This window comes from Polypterus senegalus, chromosome 3, assembly GCF_016835505.1.
Source record: "Polypterus senegalus isolate Bchr_013 chromosome 3, ASM1683550v1, whole genome shotgun sequence".
Classification (NCBI taxonomy): domain Eukaryota; kingdom Metazoa; phylum Chordata; class Cladistia; order Polypteriformes; family Polypteridae; genus Polypterus; species Polypterus senegalus.
Genome location: NC_053156.1, coordinates 135,011,663 through 135,026,215, shown reverse-complemented (window position 1 = coordinate 135,026,215; position 14,553 = coordinate 135,011,663).

Sequence of the window (14,553 nt, the reverse complement as noted above, 5' to 3'; positions counted from 1 at the left end):
CTACCTGTTCTGCTTGTTGCATGTTGTTGTTTTAAAAGCTGGGAGCACATAATGCTTGTTTGCCAAAAGCAATCCAACAACTGTTTTAAATGATGGCTCACTGCCTTGTCTCGCATGACGTTGTAAAAACAATAATTGTCCTTTATTTCCGGCCCTGGGCATGGTTAAATCTCTTTCTTGCAGGATGTATAATGCTGCTCACGTTGTTGGGGGGGCTGCTGTTGCGCTGCCCTTCAATCATTTTAAAGCCTGTACAGCCGCTGTCCTTTTTTCCACTTCGTCTCTCTGCTTCTTGTGTTGAGATCGCTTCTCCGTGATCATAAATATACACCTGACCAAAATGTGTTTTCTTTGAAATTAAACTTGTCATTGCTTTAGCTGTTGCGGGACCACAGATTCTCATAGCGCATGGTCCATTATTGTGTAAATCTACGTTTTGTGCATTGAATGATGCGCTTTGTCCAGCTATTTTTTCAATTACACCTGGTCCTGATAATTAATTTCCTTTTGTTTGCGCTAATATGATCTTTTAGTCATCAACGTTTCATTTATAATGTATTGTCCTTTATACGCTTTATATGCATTGAGACCCCTGTATCTGTGTGTGCTGCATGCCTATACACTACTGATTTTTTTTCCTGCTCATGCTCTGATATTGCTTGTAAGTAGGGCGTGTCTTGCAAGAATCTCATGTTCTATATCCCCGCGGGCCGCTCCGTGGCCATTCTCTTTTGTCTCGTGAAAGAAAGAATTCATGAACCTCCTGGACTCTTTTGATTTGAGGCAGCTCGTTAATCAGCCTACACAAAAAGCAGGTCATACGTTAGACTTAGTGATTACTAAAGGACTTAAAGTTGATATAAAGCAGGTCACTGATATCGGTCTATCAGACCATTTCCTTCTACTATTTAATATTGAAATAAAGATAGAAAACGCTCATGAGAAGCATTTTGTTAAAAAACGCTTCTTTGACTCATCAGCAGCTTTAAAGCTTACAACTATTCTAAGCAATCAGTCCGTTTATAATGCCAGCTATAATAGCGAGGATAATGTAAATAGTAAAGTGGAAAACTTTAATTCTAAAGTAAGAACTGCTGTTGACATAGTTGCACCTGAAAAGACAGTTAAAAAATCTTCTAGCATTGTTATACCATGGAAGACCCAAAGAGTGTCTGATTTAAAAAGAACATGTCGTAGAGCTGAGCGTAAATGGAGGAAAACTAATCTAACTATCCATTATGAGATATTGAAGGCTAAAATAACAGAATATAATAACACTGTCCGTCTTCAGAGGCGCTGCTATTTTTCTAATATTATAAATAACAATGCTAGTAATCCCAGAGTCTTATTTTCTACAATTGATCGTCTGTTAAACCCAGGTAACTCAAAGGAATGCCCCCAGAATACTTCCAGTGAAACCTGTGAGAACATTGCTGTATTTTTCAATCAAAAAATTAATGATATTAGAGATAACATAGTGTATCCCCCCAACACTGCAGAACCTCCAAAGCCCCACTACTCCATTATAAACAAATTAAATGCTTTTACCAGGATAGATTTACCTGAATTACATAGTATAATCTCTCAACTGAAACCCTCCACCTGCGTCCTTGATCCAATACCAACAAGGTTTTTCAAAGAAATATCAGACGTGCTAATTGACAATATTCTGGACATAGTTAATTCGTCATTAGATACGGGGGTCTTTCCAGACTGTCTTAAGACTGCTGTAGTTAAACCCCTGCTCAAGAAAAATAATCTTGACCCCTCTGCCTTTGAAAATTTTAGACCCATCTCTAACCTGCCCTTCTTAAGTAAAATTCTAGAGAAGGCAGTCATTTTGCAATTAAATGACCACCTCAATAAACATGCTATTCTTGATAAATTTCAGTCAGGCTTCAGAACAAATCACAGCACAGAAACTGCACTCGTTAAAGTAGTAAATGACTTGCGGGTAAATGCAGACAGAGGCCATTTATCTGTTCTCATCCTCTTAGATCTGAGTGCTGCATTTGACACCATTGATCACAATATTCTTAGAAATCGCCTTAGTCAATGGGTGGGCCTCTCTGGCAGTTTCTTAAATTGGTTTGAATCCTACCTGGCAGGTAGAAAATTCTTTGTGAGTTGTGGTAATCACATCTCAAAGACACATGATATCCGATATGGTGTTCCACAAGACTCTATCCTGGGTCTGCTGCTCTTCTCAATCTACATGCTTCCGTTAGGTCAGATTATCTCAGGTTACAACGTGAGTTACCACAGCTATGCTGATGACACACAGCTGTACTTATCAATAGCACCTGATGACTCTGACTCTTTCGATACACTAACACAATGTCTTACTGGTATTTCTGAATGGATGAATAGTAATTTTCTCAAACTAAATAAAGAAAAAACTGAAATCTTAGTAATTGGCAATAATGGATTCAATGAGGTTATCAGAAATAAACTTGATGCACTAGGATTAAAAGTTAACACGGAAGTAAAAAACTTAGGGGTAACCGTTGACTGTAATCTGAATTTTAAATCGCATATTCATCAGACCACTAGGACAGCATTTTTTCACTTAAGAAACATAGCAAAAGTTAGACCTCTTATATCATTGAAAGATGCTGAGAAATTAATTCACGCTTTTGTTTTCAGTAGACTAGATTACTGTAACGCACTCACTTGCAACGAGTGCAGAATGCAGCTGCTAGAATCCTAACTGGGAAAAGAAAATCCAAACACATTTCTCCAGTTTTGATGTCACTACACTGGTTACCTGTGTCATTCAGGATTGACTTTAAAATTCTGCTTATGGTTTATAAAGCCTTAAATAATCTCGCCCATCTTATATATCGGAATGTCTGACACCTTATATTCCAAATCGTAACCTCAGATCCTCAAATGAGTGTCTCCTTAGAATTCCAAGAACAAAACTTAAAAGAAGTGGTGAGGTGGCCTTCTGCTGCTATGCACCTAAAATCTGGAATAGCCTGCCAATAGGAATTCGCCAGGCTGATACAGTAGAGCACTTTAAAACACTGCTGAAAACACATTACTTTAACATGGCCTTTTTATAACTTCACTTTAACTTAATACTGATACTCTGTATGTTCAATTCTTCATAATAACTATTCATAGTGGCTCTAAAATCCGTACTGACCCCTACTCTCTCTTCTGTTTCTTTTTACGGTTTCTTTGTGGTGGCGGCCTGCGCCACCACCACCTATTCAAAGCATCATGATGCACCAACATTGATGGACTGAAAGCCAGAAGTCTACGTGACCATCATCATCAGGTTCTTCCATGAAAACCCTAAATACAAAGAGGACTGTTTGACTTATGTTAGGGAGATTGCCCAGAGGGGACTGGGCGGTCTCATGGTCTGGAACCCCTACAGATTTTATTTTCTCCAGCTTTTGGAGTTTTTTTTTTTTGTTCTTTCTGTCCACCCTGGCCATCGGACCTTACTTATTCTATGTTAATTAATGTTGACTTATGTTTATTTTTTATCGTGTCTTCTATTTTTCTATTCATTTTGTAAAGCACTTTGAGCTTGTATGAATATGTGCTATATAAATAAATGTTGATTGATTGATTGATTGATTTTATTTGTCTTCCGTGATCTTAACGTGAAGTTCACGTATCATCTCCTAGTCATTCCCTCCCACAGGATTTTTTTTTATAATAGAGAGATGTTTATTATTCACTTCCTGCATATACCGAGTTCTTACATAACATGCTGCTGAGATGTGACTTATCTTATATTGCTTTATAATTTCATTTAGCAATTCATGTTTTAAACACCATTGTAAACATTAAATGAAATGCTGCAAGTGGAAAGTGAGCAGAGCAGATCGGTGGACACAGGATCAGAATACTGTAGGTTTCATTTGATCAATATCCCAATATGCTGGTATTATTGATGTATTACTTTAGGGAGCCTTAGAAGTAACACAAAGGAAGCTTTTTGCTTTTTTAATCTTTATTTTCTGAATTAATTAGTTGATTTATTTTGAAATACCCAACTTGTTTAATCTTTTGAAGTGGAAGACAATCTATTGTCACCTATTAGTGGTTTATATATGTTATTCATAAATTGGACAAAAGTTACACACATGCTATAATTTGAAAAAGTCTCCAAGCTGTTATTGTATTTAAACTTTATAAGTAATGAGTTTGTTTGTCAGCTATGTATTTATTAACAGCATTCAGTGCCTACCTAGATATTCTGATATTGCAGATATAATGCTGAGTATTTCCCTCTTTTTATTAACAAAGTTGATTTGTAATTGTCTATTTCTGAAAATTTCTAATGAGACAGACATGCGCAGCACATGACGTACGTTCAACAACAGATTTGGGTTAATTGGTGACATTACTTTGTTTACTTACCGCATAAGCAAAGACAGGCAGTTCTTTATTTCTTTTCCAGATTTTTTGTTTGTTTGTTTTTCAACACTGTTTTGCACCTTAATATATCTTTACCTCTTGTAAAATTTGCAGGTTTAATGTGGTGTTACAAGTGATGAATGAAACTCATCCTGCAGAGCACTATGGCCTTGGGTAAGTAAAAGATATTAAACTGTTCTCCTTCAGAACAGACAGAGGTCAGTATGGCACAGGTATGCTCTAAAACTGCTCTGATGCAGAGCCACAAGAAAGGGGGGCTAATGTAAAATGGATGACACAGGGTCAGAATTGTTTTAGCCTTGCAATAACCACAAATACCATCATAGGTTAGAAAACCTGCCTTGATTAAAATATATTGACTTTATGTGTACAATCTCTAGATGCTAGTGTACATGTGCATACACCAAGAGGTCAGATCATTCATTTACACCTGTTTTTTTCCCTTACAAATCTGTCTTCAATATTGAAATATTACTCATTTTAAGCACTAGCTTTTACTGTAAACAGACCCCATTTCCAGGAATTGTCTCCAAACAGCACTCCTTCCAGCAGTATGTGTGGCCTAACACCCAACTGCTTCTATTTTGAAACGTCATCTATTTTTGTTTTCTACTTTGCCTTTTGATGTTACATACAGTCAAAAGAATCTCATGCAGTACACAAGTGCACCTGTGTGAATCTGTAAATCCACCAAGTAAGCCTCTTGCTTTATGTTACCCAGTCAACTACTCATTAGTTTCTTTATCAAAGCTGTTTTAAGCTATTCATTATTATCAGCTTAAACAATATAAATATTTCTCCATGAAAGACAATGGTGGGTAAAGAAATATAAAAATTAAAAAACAATCTGTATTCCAAAATGAATACAGTCATACACGGATCTCTGAATGGACCTTTTGGGCCTAGGCAAATGTAAGGGAACGTGTTTATGAAAATTAAACTAACTGAGCCTCAGAAGCTGAATATTGGGGTGGAGGTAAGAATTTTTGGCCCCTTGAAAAATTGATTTTTAGGCAATATTACCATTCTAGGAGTATTTTATGGCCCGTTTTTCCACTCTTTATAATGATATTGGTTGAACCAAAGAGGCCTCTTGATTCATCGTCTTATGAGATATTGACCCTGATATTCCTTCCTTGGGAGGTAAACTGAAGAACAAGGTGGAATAGTAGACCAGCCACATTACCAGGGAGGTAAGGTATCTGTGTCTAGGTTGGCTCCATGGGGCTTTATATTTTGTTTTTTTATCCTTTGTACCTGGGATTCCAGCCCCCCTGTTTCCAATACTTTATTATATCTGCTATGATAAGCTTTTCTTTTGTTTAATCGTGTTTTGGCCTCCTTGGTAATATATGGGTTTTGGGCTAGCTTCTTCACAGCACTTAGATTTGACTTATCCATTTTCCAATATGCTTTCTTTGCGGAGTTTGCAAGTTCACACTGTATGCATGAGTTTTATTTCACAGTGCTGTTTGATTAGCAGGCCAATTAAAATTAATTCTATGTGAGATTTACTATGTTTTTGTGGGACTGGGAAGTTATGGAAGGTGGACAGAGCAGGGGATTTGCTTCTTAGTATGTGGTTTTAAAAATATTGTTAACAGTCATGACATTTAAGAGCTACATCCACGAATAAAAGAGAAATAAAACTCTAGGATCAAATACATCAATATTTTGCAGTCTTTGAACTGCATGAAATGCTAATCATTTTGTCCAGGCTAAAAAGTCTGTTAATAACCCTTGGTTATTAATTGATTGAAGATTATTTTCTTTCTTGGAAATAGCCTGAGGTCTGATGTTACTGTGTACATACTGCCAAAGGTGTTTTTATAACGACAGAGTTTGGCAAATGCTGAAAAATGAGTGGTTTACTATATGGATTAAGAGGAGAAAATAATCTGCATATATCTGTTGACTAAAGTCTTCAGAAAAGTCATATAAGTCAAATCATAATTAGCAAAATTTGTGAACAGTTTACATTATTTTTTTTTAAACAACTGTTATAAGCAGATCGCAGATCTTCTGTGAAAGAAATTGAAGCTTAAAAATTCATTTTAAAAACTTGTAAAAATAGTGTAACTATTTTGAATATTTAGGCAAACCTATTTAGACATTGCCTGCAAGAGTCTACAATATACATTGACATTTTTAAGCAAAGTACCAATATTAAAGTCAAACCTTCAAAATAGTGTCACACACATGCTCATGGGAGGCAGCTAAGGGGCCTGAATGAGAATAATTCCATGCCAAACCAGTGGTTGGCAGAGTGCACTAACTCTCTCACTCCTCTGCAGACCAGTTATGGGAAATTCTGCTTGGCCCCGATGATGTCACTTCCAGCTCCGGCCTCAATGACATCTTTTCTGTTCCCGGGCACAATGACACCACTTCCGGTCCCGGCTCCAGAGATAATGTCACTTCCTCCAGTCTGCCTTAAAACTGCCATCTTTTTGCCACCAAGGCAGTTCTGTACTGAACTCCAACCTATTCACATCTCTTGTGATTATTGATTCCATTTTGCAGCCAGAGAATAATATACGGGCAGCTGCCCCAAACGATTTTTTTGGCTCTTTGTCAAATCTTTTGTGTCAATAGGTACTAATCTTTCATTTAAATCTACCAGTGATTAAAAAACTGAAAATATATTTACCTTTTAAAAATGCTTCAATGCTTATCGTAGGTTTGTATCAAAAATAAAGTTTAAGGTTGAAGAGTTAATGTTAGTCAAGTATTTCCAGTCATCTAATACACTCTAATTCAAACAAAGCAATACTGTTTATGTGGTATACTACCTGTCCATTTTAAACACAATCATAAGGCCCTTCAAAGTTTCAAAATTACAGTACTGAGGTTTTCATGAGTTTGATTTGACTTTTTTGACATTTATAGACAAAAAAAGACTCTTTAATGTCAAAGTGCCTCTCTGCAAAGTGACCTACGATTAAATAGAAGTACAAAACACAAAATAGCCGATTGCATAAATATTTACGTCTTTTATTATGTCACACCTAAATTCTCAATGGTGCAGCCAGAAATTGATTTTAGAAGTTTCATAATTAGTTTAATGAAGATCATCTGTATATAGTCAAATGGATTCAGTTAACTGTACTCTAAATGCCACCAGGAGAAGGTGGGAGCGGAGGAGGCCATTATCTATATGCTACACTGATCCCTCTCCCATTTGGACAGAGGCAGTGGTGCTGTAAGAATTATGTTTTTGGACTTCTCTAGCGCCTTCAGCACAATCCAACCTCTGCTCCTTAGGGACAAGCTGACAGAGAAGGGAGTAGATTCATACCTGGTGGCATGGATCGTGGACTATCTTACAGACAGGCCTCAGTATGTGCGTCTGCAGGTCTGACATTGTGGTCTGCAACACAGGAGCACCGCAGGGGACTGTACTTTCTCCGGTCCTGTTCAGCCTATATACATCGGACTTCCAATACAACTCGGAGTCCTGCCACAGGCAAAAGTTCGCTGATGACACTGCTATCATGGGCTGCATCAGGAGTGGGCAGGAGGAGGAGGAGTATAGGAACCTAAACAATGACTTTGTTAAATGATACGACTCAAACCACTGTGGTCCCCGGCCGGGACGCCCAGGAGGACCGCAGGAGGGCTTGTGCCTCCTCCTGACCGCGAGGGGGCGTCCGTCCTGGTTATGTTGGGGGCCTCAGGTAAAGGGCTTGAAAGCCCAGCCCTGTAGGGACCCGTGGCCACCGCCAGGCGGCGCCCCGGTGCCGGAATATCCGGGGAGCCCAGCACTTCCGCCAAACCAGGAAGTGCTGGGGGGAAGACGACACGGGACACCCGGATGGCTTCCGGGTGTACAGCCGGCACTTCTGCCACACTGGGGTGTGGCTGCCGAGGAATGCTGGGAAGCAGCTGGAGCCCATCCGGGTTCCTATTTAAGGGGCCGCCTCCCTCCAGTCATCAGCAGAAGTCGGGTGGAAGAGGACGGAGCTGGAGGGAGGAATAGAGGCGGCCAGGAGAAAGGCACAGAGACTGGAAGTGTGTGGCCTGGACATTGGGGGAATCGGTGATGGAGGCACTGGGGTTTGCGAGTGCACTGAACTGTGTAAATATTATGAATAAACGTGTGTTGGGTGAACATAAGATGTCCGTCTGTGTGTGTCCGGGCCAGCATCCACACCACTTACACCTGAACACCAGAAAAACCAAGGAGCTGGTGGTGGATTTTAGGAGGCCCAGGCCCCTCATGGACCCTGTGAACATCAGAGGTGACTGTGTGCAGAGGGTGCAGACCTATAAATACCTGGGAGTGCAGCTGGATGATAAATTGGACTGGACTGCCAATACTGATGCTCTGTGCAAGAGAGGACAGAGCCGACTATACTTTCTAGAAGGCTGGCATCCTTCAACATCTGCAATAAGATGCTGCAGATATTCTATCAGATGGTTGTGGCGAGTGCCCTCTTCTATGCGATGGTGTGCTGGGGAGGAAGCATAAAGAAGAGAGACGCCTCATGCCTGGAGAAACCGGTGAGCAAGGCAGGCTCTATTGTAGGCACAGAGCTGGGCAGTTTGACATCTGTGGCAGAGTGATGGGTGCTGAGCAGGCTCCTGTCAATCATGGAGAATCCACTGCATCCACTGAAGAGTATCATCTCCAAACAGAGGAGCAGCTTCAGCGACAGACTGCTGTCACTGCCCTGCTCCACACACAAACTGAGGAGATCGTTCCTCCCACCCACTATGCGACTCTTCAATTCCAGCCGGAGGGGTAAACGTTAACATTATACAAAGTTATTGTCTGTTGTACCTGCATTTTCATCACTCTTTAATCTAATATTGTTTTTTTATCAGTATATTGCTGCTGGAGTATATGAATTTACCCTTGGGATTAATAAAGTATCTATCTATCTATCTATCTATCTATCTATCTATCTATCTATCTATCTATCTATCTATCTATTTGTAAGGTTTCACTAGTGGTGGGTAATTATGGTGGCTAAACCTGTATAATGACGACAAAAGAGCACTCTGTTAAAAGGTGATGGAAAAGTACAAGTCAGGGAATGTATACAAGAAAATATCCAAATCACTGAACATACCTTAAACATTAACAAATGGAAGAGCATAACACAGCTGTAAATCTGCCAAGAGCATGCCATCCACAAAAACTAAGTGATTGTGCAAGACGATGAATGAGGGAGGCGACAAAGAGAGCTATGAAAATTCAAAAACAGTTCCAAGTTGCTGTGGCTCCGAGTGGAGAAACTGTGCATACAACAGCGGTTGCCCAGGTACCTCAGAAGTCGAATCATTACAGAATAGTGGCAAAGAGAAAGCCACCATTCACAAGAAACTCACATGACACCTTGGCTAGTTTGCCAGCAGGCACATGAGGGACTGAAGTTAGCTGAAAAAAAGACTATCCATCCATCCATTTTCCAACCCGCTATATCCTAACAAAGTGTCACGGGGGTCTGCTGGAGCCAATCCCAGCCAACACAGGAAAAAGACTATATGGTGTGAAAAGACCGAAATGGAGCTATGGCCATCAGAGTAAATGCCATATTTGTCGTATCACTGAACGTTATCAAAAACACACCATCCTCCCTGTGAAGCATGGCAGTGGCAGCACCAAGTTACAGGGATGATTCTCAGCAGCAGGCCATGGAAGGATTGTAAGGATCAGAGAGGTAAAATGAATGCAGCAAAACACAAGGAAATGGTAAAGGAAAATCTGATGCAGTCTGCAAGAAAGCTGTGCCTTGACGGAAAATTTGTTTATCAGGAAGACAACAACCCCAAACATAAAGCTAAAGGTATGCGGGACTGGCTTTAAAAACAACTTTAATGTCCTGGACTGGCTGAGTTAAGAGTCCACTACTTAATCCAATTGTGAATAGATTTGAAAAGGACTGCTCACTCACAAATCCCCACGCAGTCTGGCAAGGGTTGGGAAGTTGTGGAAAAAGGAATGGAGAAAAACTTCAGTGCCCAGATGCACAAAGCTGCTAGAGACCTGTCCACACATACCCAAGGCTGTCAATGGCTATCATATCTACTAAATACTGGCTTGAAAGGGGTGAATACTTGCACAAGCTGTTATTTAGTGTTTTATATTTGTAATTAATCTAGATCACTTTGCAGAGCTCTGTTTTCATTTTGATCTTAAAGAGCCTTTTTATGTTGATCAATGTCAAAAAAGCCAAATTAAATCCATTGTGATTCAATGTTGTAAAATAATGAAATGTGAAAATTTCCTTTTCATTGACACTGTACAGGCAAGTAAGAGACTTGCTGAGGGACACACAGTAAGTTGAATCTTGCTGCTTAAAAATTTAATGGATGTGAGTTGTCTAATGCAAAAGGTGTGTGTGTGTGTGTGGTAGACAATCAGGAACACCCACAGACAGCATAGCACAGCTATGAGGGAACAGAGATGCCTAAAAGACAGAGAATGGATAAAACAAGCAGATGTAGTAGTGGTAGTACTGTCACATGCACAAAGTGAAATTCTTAATTGAATGTCTTAATAATATGCACACCATTTTCAAGAAACATGAAAGTATTAAATAATGTATTAAAATCTATACAGTACACTAAATTCTATTTACCGGAAGACACAAGTCAACTTACCTAATGTACCTATGACGCACATAGTATTCATCTCTGCACCTCCGAAACATTAAATATGGCATTATTAAATGTTAGAGCTTTAACTAACAAAACGTTTTTTATCAACGATCTTATTAGTGATAAAAAAATAGATCTTATTGCACTAAATGAAACATGGCTTAGCTCAGACGGCGCAGCTGTTATAATGGAATCTGCACCTCCGGATTACAGTTTTACTCGTGCAGACCGCCAGGGAAAAAGGGGGGGGGCGGATTGGCTAACATTTACTCAAGCCGATTAAAATGTAAAGATGTCAGTTTTGGTAAGTTCAAGTCCTTTGAGTATCTCGCCGTTGTTATCCATGGAGATTCTCAAGTTCTAGTATTATCCGTGTATAGACCTCCAAAATTCAACGCCTCTTTTTGAGGAATTCTCTGACTTAATGTCAATTTTAATTACTAACTATGACACACTCCTTATAGTTGGTACTTTAATTTTCATATAGATAATCAGTGTGACCTAAAAGTAAAAGAATTTATGAACCTCCTGGATTCTTTTGATTTGAGGCAGCTCGTACACATAAAGCAGCTCATACATTAGACTTAGTGATTACTAAAGGACTGAAAGTTGATATAAAACAGATCATTGATATTGGTCTATCAGACCATTTTCTTCTACTTTTTAATATAGAAATAATGATAAAAAACACTCATGAGAAGCATATTGTTAAAAAACGCTTCTTTGACTCAGCAGCAGCTTTAAAACTTACAAACATTTTAAGCAATCAGTCCGTTTATAGTGCCAGCTATAATAGCGAGGATAATGTAAATAGTAAGGTGGAAAGATTTAATACTAAAGTGAGAGCTGCTGTTGACATAGTTGCACCTGAAAAGACAGTGAAAAAATCTTCTAGCATTGTTATACCATGGAAGACCCAAAGAGTGTCTGATTTAAAGAGAACATGCCGTAGAGCTGAGCGTCAATGGAGGAAGACTAAACTTACTATCCACCATGAAATATTAAAAGTCAAAATAACAGAATACAATAACACTGTCCGTCTTGAGAGACGCTGCTATTTTTCCAAGATTATAAATAACAATGCTAGTAATCCCAGAGTCTTATTTTCTACAATTGATCGTCTACTAAACCCAGGTAACTCAAAGGAATGCCTCCTAAGTGCTTCCAGTGAAACCTGTGAGGCGGTCGCTGTATTTTCAATCAAAAAATTAATGATATTAGAAATAACATAGTATATCCCTCCAACACTAAGGATCCTCCTAAACCCCAGCATCCTGTTATAAACAAATTAAACTCTTTCACTAGGATAGATTTACCTGATTTACAAAAATAATATCTCAATTAAAACCTCCACCTCGTCCTTGACCCGATACCAACAAGGTTTTTCAAAGAAGTATCAGGCGTGCTAATTGATAATGACATAGTAAATTCGTCACTAGATACTGGGGTCTTCCCAGACTGTCTTAAGACTGCTGTAGTTAAACCCCTACTTAAGAAACATAATCTTGACCCTCGCTCTTGAAAATTTTAGACCCATCTCTAACCTGCCTTCTTAAGTAAAGTTCTGGAGAAGGCAGTCATTATGCAGTTAAATGACCACCTAAATAAACATGCTATTCTTGATAAATTTCAGTCAGGTTTTAGAACAAATCACAGCACAGAAACTGCACTCGTTAAAGTAGTAAATGACTTTGGGTAAATGCAGACAGAGGCCATTTATCTGTTCTCATCCTCTTAGATCTGAGTGCTGCATTTGACACCATTGATCACAACATTCTTAGAAATCGCCTTAGTCAATGGGTGGGCCTCTCTGGCAGTGTCTTAAATTGGTTTGAATCCTACCTGACAGGGAGAAAATATTTTGTTAGTTGTGGGAATTACAACTCGAAGACACATGATATCCGATATGGTGTTCCACAAGGCTCTATCCTGGGTCCGCTGTTATTCTCAATCTACATGCTTCCGTTAGGTCAGATTATCTCAGGGCACAACGTGAGCTACCACAGCTATGCTGATGACACACAGCTGTACTTATCAATAGCACCTGATGACCCTGATTCTATTGATTCACTAACAGAATGTCTGACTTGTATCTCAGAATGGATGAATAGTAATTTTCTCAAGTTAAATAAAGAAAACTGAAATCTTAGTGATCAGCAATAATGGATACAATGAGGCTATTAGAAATAAACTGGATACATTAGGATTAAAAGTCAATCTTAGGTAAAAAGCTTAGGGTGATTGTTGACTGTAATCTGAATTTTAAATCACATATTAATCAGATCACTAGGACAGCATTTTTCACTTAAGAAACATAAGTAAAGTTAGACCTCTTATATCATTGAAAGATGCTGAGAAATTAGTTCACGCATTTGTTTTCAGTCGACTAGATTACTGTAATGCACTCCTCTCAGGACTACCCAAAAAAGACATAAATCGTTTGCAACGAGTGCAGAATGCAGCTGCTAGAATCCTAACTACAAAAAGAAAATCCGAACACATTTCTCCAGTTTTGATGTCACTACACTGGTTACCTGTGTCATTCAGAATTGACTTTAAAATTCTGCTTATGGTTTATAAATCCTTAAATAATCTCGCCCCATCTTATATATCGGAATGTCAGACACCTTATATTCCAAATCGGAACCTCAGATCCTCAAATGAGTGTCTCCTTAGAATTCCAAGAACAAAACTTAAAAGAAGTGGTGAGGCGGCCTTCTGCTGCTATGCACCTAAAATCTGGAATAGCCTGCCAATAGGAATTCGCCAGGCTGATACAGTAGAGCAGTTTAAAACACTGCTGAAAACACATTACTTTAACATGGCCTTTTTATAACTTCAATCTAACTTAATTTAACTTAATCCTGATACTCTGTATGTTCAATTTCCTCATAATAACTATTCATGGTGGCTCTAAAATCCGTACTGACCCCAACTCTCTTTTCTGTTTCTTTTTCCGGTTTCTTTGTGGTGGTGGCCTGCACCACCTCCACCTACTCAAAGCTTCATGATGCTCCAACAATGATGGATGGATTGAAAGGCAGAAGTGTACGTGACCATCATCATTATCAAGTCCTTCCGTGAAAACCCTAAATCCAAAGAGGACTGTTTCATTTATGTTAGGTAGAATGCCCAGAGGGGACTGGGCGGTCTCATGGTCTGGAATCCCTACAGATTTTATTTTTTCTCCAGCCGTCTGGAGTTTTTTTTGTTTTTTCTGTCCCCCCTGGCCATTGAACCTTACTCTTATTCGATGTTAATTAATGTTGATTTATTTTTGTTTTCTTATTGTGCCTTTTATTTTTCTATTCTTTATTATGTAAAGCACTTTGAGCTACTGTTTGTATGAAAATGTGCTATATAAATAAATGTTGTTGTTGATGTACCGCATACTCTTGTTTTCACCTGTTCAAGCCATCAGATATATTTTACCTTCTCAATAAAAGACTTTATTTTGCAAAGCAAAGTTTCAGTATTCTGGTACCACTATTCTTTAGATTCAATACATTTTCACTGCATTGTGTACAGAAATATCAGAAAGAATGT